General features: G+C 50.8%; 1 pseudogene; it reads right to left on the bottom strand.

Moving 5' to 3' along the window:
* Nucleotides 1-1,402: 1,402 nt before the first annotated feature.
* LOC103276885 lies at nucleotides 1,403-1,986 on the bottom strand (annotated as a pseudogene).
* Nucleotides 1,987-9,484: the final 7,498 nt, after the last annotated feature.

Genomic DNA, 9,484 nt, shown 5'->3' with positions numbered 1-9,484 from the left:
ATAAAATTGGCTTCAGTCTTGGCCAGACTGTTCCCAGAAGAGCTGCCTCCGTGTGGTTTCTTCTCTCCGTTCTGATTCACCGGTGCGGTCCTAACCCCCGCTTTGGTCAGTGCAGGTCACCGACAAAGGTGCACAGTGGAGGGCTGGGGTCTGGCTGCGGTGGCAGCTCCCTCCTCGTCCCGCCCCAACCTAGAGTCTCTTCATCTCCCAGCACTGGCCTCCCTCCCCCGCCTTATGAGCCATCTGGTAATTCCCTTCAAACCCTCGGAAACCCAGTGCTGACCTGGCCTTCCTGGGTGAGTTGGGGCAAGAAGACAAGTTACACTGTGAGTGCACGGCACACACAGCACGTGTGCACACACGCACGGCCACCTATACACCCACCCTGCTGCTGTCTACTGCATTCGAGTCCCCACCCAGGTGGAGGCGCTCTTGCCAGGAACCGGCAAGCCACGGCCTCATCCGAAGCCTGCAGGCCCAGGCGCTCCATCGTCAGAGTGCGCCAGGCGAGGAGGAGATGGTGAACCGTTCTGGATCTGGGGAGGGATGTGAAAGTAGCGACTTAGAGCACCTTCGTTTTTCAGTTCCTACTTGTCAACTAAAAAATAAAGCGATGGGCAAGTCTTACCTCCACTGTGAACAAGACCCAGAAACTGGCTTGTAAAGTCGTGGCTCCTAGAGCCTGGCGGGTGCCCGGCCTCTGAGCACCTCTGAGTCTGGCCCTGGCTCTCCCTCCCCGCCCCTTCCTGGCCCCACGGCCCCTTGGATGGCTCCACCCCACGCTGGGCACCCAGGGCCCTCTACCCCTCTCCTGGACAGTCCCGCCGCTGGACCTCACCTGCTGGTGCCCCTCTGGATATGTCCTGCACCTGGGGGCCAGGCCATTCCCAACAGAATTGGGTTGTGCTGAGTCCCCACTCCCATTGGTGTATGCTCACACCTCCTGCCTCCTACTCCTGTGTCCTGCAGGACACACTGGCCCCAGGCTGCCTGTCTCCATCATTCCCCATCTCTCCTCAAATGTCATCTCCTCCAGGGAGGCCTCCTGTCCTCTCCATGTAAATGTTCCCCATCACAATCACTTTCTGAATCAGCCCCCTACTTCATTTTCTGTATCGTCCTCAGCACTGCTGGGAACCATCTTGTTTAGTTGTTGTTTACTTCACTTATTTAACACATTTTACAAACACTTTTTGATCGTGGTAACATATATATATATACCACATATATGTATATTATATAATATATATGATATATAACATATTATGTATATAATACAATTTATCATTTTATGCCATTAAAAGTTTTTATCATGGTAAAATATATATAAGATTTGCTATGTTAATCATTTTATTTTATTATTTTTATTTTTTTACTGTGAATCTGTTTTAATCATTTTTGTTTACAACCGAAACCCTGGGAGTTCAAAATTAGCTTTCTCGCCCATGAGCTTCTTGTAGACACCACAGAAAGTTTCAGTTTTGTGCTTCACGTTGTTCTGCTGTGCTTTGCCCAAGCACACCTTGATGAGCTGGCTGCCGTCCAGCTTTATGCAGATTCTCCTGCCCACAATTTCACTTGGGAAGACCAAGTCCTCAAGGTTGGTGTTCTATACAACTGTCAGAGTACAGCTCCTGGGACACTTTTGTTTATTTTGTGTGCGACTTTTTCAAATTGGCTTGGACAGAATTCTCCTCTGAGCAATAAAGAAAACATGCTTCACACTGGACTTTTTCTCCAATTTACATACTAGCTGGACTTGAACTTTTTGGAAAGACTTCAGTTGAGGAATGGGAACAAAGATCATGATAGCTTTCCGACCACCACCAACTTCAATTTCCTTGGCTGCTGTTATGTTGAGCTCCCTGAGCTGAGCTTTGAGGCTGGAGTTCATCTCCACTCCCCAAAAGCCTGGGAGATGCCAGACTTGAATTCGTCTGGTTTCTCGCCACTGGGCTTCACCATCTTGGTGCTGGAACTGAACATGGCCTTCTTCTTGCTGAGCGCCAGCTTAGGAACAGCTATTTTAACCTTTTTTTTCTTTTTGAGTTGGAGCCTCACTCCGTCGCCCGGACTGGAGTGCAGTGGTACGCTCCTGGCCACCGCAGCCTCGACCTGCTGGGCTCCGGTGATGCTTCTGCCTCAGCCTTCCAAGTAGCTGGAACTCCAGGCGTGCATTACCACCTAATTTTTGATTTATTGTAGAGATGAGGTCTTGCTGAGTTTCCCTGGCTGGTTGTGAACTTGCAGGCTCAGGCAATCCACTTGCCTCGGCCTCCCAAAGTGCTAGGATTACAGGCTGAGCCACTGAGCCTGGCCGATTTTAATCATTCTTAAGCGTATGACTCAGTGGCACAGATTGCATTCACGCTGTTGTGCAGCCACCACCATTATCTATTTCAAAAATTTCTCATCACCCTAAGTTGAAACTTTGTCCCCATGAAACAACTTTCCACTGCCTTGTCCCTCCAGCCTCTAGTGACCATGGTTCCACTCTAACTTTGACTACTCTAGGAAGTCTCTAGGGACCTCCTGTGAGTGGGACCACACAGTATTTGTCCTCTTGTGTTTGGCTTATTTCCCTCTGCATAACGCATTTAAGGTTTGTCCATGTGGTAGCATGTGTCAGAATTTCCTTCCTTCTCAAGACTGCATGCTATTCCTCTGTGTGTGTATGTATCATGGTTTGTTTATCAATTCATCCAGCCATGGACACTTGGGTCACTTCAGCCTTTTGAGTAACGCTGCTGTGAACATGGGAGAGCAAATATCTGCTTGCATTTCTGCTTTCAGTTCTTTTGGGTATATATTTAGGAGCAGAATTGCTGGGTCAGATGGTAATTCTTTATCTTTTTGAGGAACTATTAAACTATTTTTCACAGTGGCTGCACCATTTTACACTCTCACCAACTGTGTAAAAGGGTCGCAATTTCTCCACATCCTTACTGACACCTGTTATTTCTGTTTTTTGATAGTGGCCACATGAATGGTGTGAAGTGGCATCCCATTCCAGTTTTGATTTGCTTTTCCCTGATGCCTGATGTTGTTTTGTATCCTTTCATGTGCTTTGGGGCCATTTCTATGTCTTCTTTTTGGGAAACATCTCTTCAAGTCCTTTCCCATTTTTGAATTGGGTTTGCTTGCTTTTTATTGTTGTTGTTGTTATTAGGAGTTCTTTATATTTTCTAGAATATCAATCCCTTGTCACAGATTTCAGAGTGTCAGATAACGGCAGATAAATGTCTGGCTCTCCAAAGGGTGGAGGAGGAGGAAAGGACAGCTCCTGACAGACTTGGCTGCTTTAGCTGGTAAGGTTGAAACAGTGGCCGGCCTCCACATCATGTGAATGTTCAGCAATTACACAGCCCAACCTTTGGAGGACAAAGTCCGGGTTGCCCCCACCCCCCGCCCCTGTCCTGGCACCAGCAGGCTGTGCCAGGAATGCAGGCCACCCTTGCCTTGGCTGCCCACTGTCGGGCTGGAGGCTGGTAGAGAGAGCTGTTCCAGGAAATGCAGAAAACTCACTGGCATTTTCTAGTCACTTCATCAAACTCTTTCCTGGAAACAGAACGTATTCATTAGACTCCAGAGTTCCAGAGTAGTTGTTCCCGACAGTTCCTGCCAGCTCATTTGTGGCTTCAGATGAGGGATGGACTCCTGGGGCATTCTATTCTGCCACCTTCCATGACGTCACCCCGTTCTCAGATATCCTTTTGTTTTGGATGCCACTGCTAATGAGTTGTTTGCTTTGTTTCCTGTTTGGAATGTTCATTGCTGGTGTACAGAGACACAACCAATTTTTGTGTGTTAGTCTTGCAACCTGCAACTTTGCTGAATTCATTCACTCACTGTAGTAGCTTTCTTGTGGATTCTTTGGGATTTTCTATATTTAGAATTGTGTCATCTGTGAATAGATAGTTTTAGTTCCTCCTTTTCAACTCGGATGTCTTTTACTTCTTTATTCCTTTTTCTTGCCTAATTGCTCAGGCTAGCACTTTATGTGCAAAGGCGAACAGCAGTGGGTAAAGCAGGCACTGTGGTCTTGTTTCTGACTCTAGGGAGAGGGATAACAGGGTTCTGGTGAGGGCACAGGATGTGCCAGGCTCTGGGAGACAGACAAGCATGGAGCTTACATCCTCCTGGGCAGCAAGGCAGGAAACAAGATGAATCGGGAAAGGTGAGGAGAGCAGATGTGAAATGTTAAACAAGGAACAGCAGCGGAGAATGCAGGACTGGGTGGGGTTGCACAGTGTTTTGAACCGGATGCCCCGGTGAGGCCTAACTGAGAAGGTGACACCCGCGCAAGCTCCTGAAGGGGTGAAGGAGGGAAAACTAGGGGAAGCGCATCCCAGGCAGCGGACACAGCAGTGCCGCGGTGAGGAGTGTGGGACGGCCAAAGTCACCGGTGTGGCGCACAGAGAGTGCGCTGCTTAGCTGGGCTCTCCCACACGCTCATCGACCTCTGTGCCCCCAGCCCAGGACAGTGCCTGGCACAAAGTAAGTGCTCAGCAAACATCAGCAAAACGATTGTGGTCCCCAGAGGGGGCCACACATGGGCTGCGTCCCTGGGCCGCAAGGCTGGGCTTCAGATGGCCCAGCTGTGCAGCTCCTGAGATGAAGCCTGGACCAGTGAAACCTCATCTCCCAGACTGCCCAAATTAAGCGACTTCCTCCAGCCCCATGCCCACCCCAACAGGTGGAAGGCCTGTCCATCTGGGAGTCCCTGCCCTCTTCCTTGACGTGCCCAGTGTGGGGACGGTGAACTTGAGAGGCAGCAGCGCCACCTGCTGGGCATCCTCGGCCTGGCACGTGAGGCTCCTTCAGTGGGCTCGCCGTTTGCCTCCCTCTCCTTCTGGAGTCCTGCGCCCAGAGCCTGGCTCCTTCCCGCCTCAGGGCTGTGCACACTGCCTGGAATGCCCTTTCCCCAATCTGCCGTGATGACTCCTACGCGTCCTTCAGGACTGTCACCGAAGGGCAAATGCGACCACCTCCGAGGCCTTCTCTGACCACCTCTGTCACGTCAGTGCCCCCTCCCACAAGTTCAAAGCTTCCAGGTCTGTTCCTTTCTACCATTTATTGGCCATGGAATATACAGAGGGATGGTTCATTTTCCAGTGTCTGCCTTCCTTGCCACAAGCTAAGTCCCGTGAGGAAGGAACTCCATTGACTTTACTCACCCCTGGACATCCAGGGCTAGAACCGGTGTCCACAGACAACTGGCACTTAGCAAGCGTTGGTGATAATGAACAACCTAGAGCTCCTGGGCACACCCTGCACTCCAGGGTCCAGGGGCAAACAGTGAGGTGAGGGGGCAGGGAGGGTGGCTTGGAGCAGCTGGGCTCAGGCTAGATCCTGGAGGACAGAGCAGAGGATGTGTTTGGGGAGGGGCAAGAAGCCCATCCCAGTGTCCCAGACCCCGCAGAAGGATCAGAAAATGCTAAATTCCCAAAGCAGGGGAACCTCCAGCATATTGCTTTTGGCATCATATTGGCACAAAGGTCTTTAGGATCACGATGTCAAGCATCAGAGGGTGCCACGTAAAGTCAAGTCCCTTGGACGTCCCCTGTCTCAACCCCTGCTCCCCAACCTTGTCTGCCTGTGCAGCGGTCTGTTCCCAGACCCACCCTACCTCACCCTGCACTCTCTTAGCATCTTCCTTGTTCCCCCTAGCCCTGGATTTACATACTTGGAGGGAGCCCATCCCAGCCCAGGCTGTGGAGGGTGGTGGTGATAAGTACTGCTACTAATCACAAGCAGCAATAGCAGTAAGGCCACAGTGCACGGAGCAGTTATGGCGTGCCAGACACAGTGCTAAGCTCCTTAAGTGTGTTTCTCCTAACATCTCACAACAGCCTTGGGGAGCAGATATTGTTCCTCTTCTACAGGTGAGAGGGCTGAGGAATGATGGGGTTTACAGATAGGTAGGTCTGACTCCACCCCCGTCAGGGCCCTCTGGCTGGGTCTGAGGTCAGCAGAAGGGAATTGAGAGCGCCACCTCTCCGAACCCCTCACTCCTGTTAGCTCAGTGTCTTTCTGGCCCCTGCTTTTGTCCTCAGCTCCTGCAGCCAATCCCAGGACACAGGCCTCGGCAGTCCTGCTAGCTCAGTCCCAGCTGGTGCGCCCTGCCCAGTCCTGCTTCCCTGGCCTGCCTGTCTTGGAGCCCTCGTCGGCACAGTCAGTCAATCCCAGCTCTGCCTGACTGGCCCAGTTTTCTCACAAAGGCACAGACCCTCAGCCAATGTCAAGGGAATCACCGAATGCCACAGAGGTCATAGGGTATCCCCAACTAACACCCCTCTGTACTGATACATGAATCAATGTAGTTCATAAATCCTTCAACTGTCTCATGGTAGCACAGTTAATTTATTATCTGTAAACCTGTCAAAGTTATCTTATTTTTTGGAACCCTATTTCAGCCTTTCTTCATTTTTCAGTTTACTCTGGAGGAGAGAGAGAGAGATTGTGCACATGAGCTTAAGTGTAACAGTGGAGACAGTTGTTCGTAGTAGCCCACCTCTTGAAATAGGCTAAGTGCTCACTAACAGCAGACTGGTTAAATATATTATGATACAGCCATGCAATGGGATCATTATTCTTCTCAGAAGCACACACCAAAAAAAAAAAAAAAAAAGTAATTATTGGTATGTTGATAAGAAACAGCTCCCACGGGTTAATGGAAAAAGCAAATGTTGAAAGGGTTTTCTCTGTGTGGCCTCTGTGTGAGGAAAGGACAAGCCCTGTCTTTTTTCTTTTTTTCTTTTTTTTGCCTGTGTGTGCACAGAGCACATCTGCAGGCGATGGGTGATGCTGGCTGCTTCCAAGGAGGGGACACTGGATATAAGTGCGAGTAGAAGTGGGAGACTTTAGGCCGGGCTTGGTGGCTCAGCCTGTAATCCCAGCACTTTAGGAGGCTGAAGCAACTGGATTGCCTGAACCTGAGGGTTCAAGACCCACCCAGGCAACTTGGCGAGATCTCGTCTCTACAAGAAATCAAAAAATTAGCCGGGCGTGGTAGCACGCACCTGTAGTTCTGGCTACTTGGAAGGCTGAGGCGGAAGGATCACCAGAGCCCAGCAGGTCAACACTGGGGTGGCCGTGAGCATGCCACTGGTTTCCAGCCTGGGTGACGGAGTGAGACTCCAACTCAAAAAATAAAAAAATAAAAAAATAAAAAAGAAGTGGAAGACTTTGAGCACACTTTTGAATTTTGAACCGTGGAATGCTTTTCCTAATTAAAAAAAATTAAATTCAAATGTGAAAGCAGAAGGGAATTAACAGCACACAGGTGGTATTGCCCATTGTGCTCCCTAATCCTCAGCCAAAGGGCCCAGACACACTTGGCATCCTCACCTGGAGACACCCTGGGAAATCACCTGGCAGCACACATGTGATTCCACCACAGTAGGGGTGTTTCACCCAAGGTGGCCAGTTGGCCACCTCCTCGTTGCCTACTCCAGTTGCCACAACCGGAGGAAAGCTGAGAAGGCTCCCTTCCACTGTGGCACCTTCCTCGTGGCCTGTTATGAGCTGAACTGTGTCCCTTCCAGATTCCTATGTTGAAGACCTAATCCCCGCTACCTCAGGATGTGATCTTGTTTGGAAATAAGGTTGCCGCAGATGTAATTAGTTAAGCTAGGTCATTCTGGAGTAGGATGGGCCTCTAATCCAACGTGACTAGTGTCCTTATAAAAAGGGGATATTTGAATACAGACACACACAGGCAGAAGGCCATTTGGGCATGAGGGCAGAGATCAGGGTGACGCTTCTACAAACCAAGAAACACTAAAGGTCATCAGCAAACCACCCGAAGCAGGTGAGAGGCCTGGAGCCAGGCCTCCCTCACAGCCCTCAGAGGGAACCAGCCCAGCCCACACCTTGATCTCAGACTTCTAGCATCCAGCACTATGACACAATGCATTTCTGTGGTTTAAACCCCCCAGTTTGTAGTGGGATTTTGTTATAGCAGCCCCAGAAAACGGAGACACACCTTTTGTAGGGAACTTGGCAAATCTAGGATTTTTGCCCCATGATTTGATTGAGAACCACTGTAACCTTCAAGTAAATCTGGGCCTCACTGTCACAGGCTCTGAAGCTGTCTCTGACCTCTGAGAGCACCCACCCCAGCCCGGTCAGTACTTACTGCCATAGAGCATGTGCTTGTGGATCGTAGTGGACAGCATCTCAGACATCCTGGCTGAGACCCAGCGAGTGGATGCGATGCTTCACCTTGGCTAAACGAGGTCCTCACCTGGGGAGGGACACAGTGCTTGAGTCAGGTGGCCCCAAGCCCACAGCCGCCCTCACTCCTGGCTGGCTGACAACAGCTAGCATTTACTGCGGTCTCCCCATGAAGGAGACACCTGCCTGCTCCCTGCTTCCCCACCACTGCTAAGTCCACTCTCCACTCCTGGATTTGGTTCTAGCTGTCTCATCTTTCTGTTCTTAGAACATGCCAATCTTGGTCTGCCTCAAGCCTTTTTGTGTGAGGCCCTCAGTCAAAAAATGTCCTTCCACACTCAGCTGGGGTTAGCAGGGCTTCTCCCTTCTTCTTCTTCTTTTTTTTTTTTTTAGTTGGAGTCTCACTCCGTTGCTCAGGCTGGAGGGCAGTGGCATGCTCACGGCCACCCCAGCATCGACCTGCTGGGCTCTGGTGATCCTTCCACCTCAGCCTTCCAAGTAGCTGAAACTTCAGGTGCGTGCCACCACGTCTGGCTAATTTTTTATTTATTGTAGAGAGGTGGTCTCCCTGAGTTGCCTGGGCTGGTCTCAAACCTGCGGGCTCAGGCAATGCACTCACCTCGGCCTCTCAAAGTGCGAGGATTACAGGCTGAGCCACCGAGCCCTGCCTGGCTTCTCTCCCTTCTAACTGAGCTCAGATGTTCCCCTTCAGCGAGCGAGACCCTCCCTCACTTTCCCATCCAAAGTGATTTATTTCCCCCATCCCCATAGGACCTCACCTTATTCCTTCTCTGCAATTACCACTATCTGAATAGCTCTTAAAAATCAGCTTATTGTCTATTCCCCCCAGAAGGTAAGCACCAGTGAGAATAGGGGGTCTTTTCTGCTCATGAAAGCTCTTGATATGCCTTTGGTAATCAATCCTTCACTAGTCACTCCTTAACTTGGCATTGAACGAATTCTCATTTTGCAGGGGAGGGAGCAGAGGTTGGGCGAGGTGTCCAAGTCACATGAGGATGAGCTGGTGTGAGATGGGTACCCAGGGTTCTTTGACCCTAAAGCTTGGCCCATTGCAGCCACGTTCCTGCTACAGCCCCCTACTGGGAGGAATCCGCTGCGGGGACAGCCTCGGGCTAGCAGGGCTCCGCCTCCCAACACCCCCAGCTCGGGCCACCTTGGAAGGTGCACAGGGACGGAGGGACCGCGGGAAGCATGGACGGACAGGTATGCGATAAAGCAAGTGTAATGCGAGCACGGGGCAGGGAGCCTCCCTTGCTAGGGACGCCGGGAGGGGTCCGTCCCCCCG

The sequence above is a fragment of the Carlito syrichta genome, unplaced genomic scaffold (genome assembly GCF_000164805.1).
Source record: "Carlito syrichta isolate Samal-C Ts95f unplaced genomic scaffold, Tarsius_syrichta-2.0.1 Scaffold316392, whole genome shotgun sequence".
Taxonomy (NCBI): domain Eukaryota; kingdom Metazoa; phylum Chordata; class Mammalia; order Primates; family Tarsiidae; genus Carlito; species Carlito syrichta.
The sequence above is the reverse complement of the archived record's forward strand: the minus strand, read 5'-3'. Positions and strand labels throughout refer to the sequence as shown.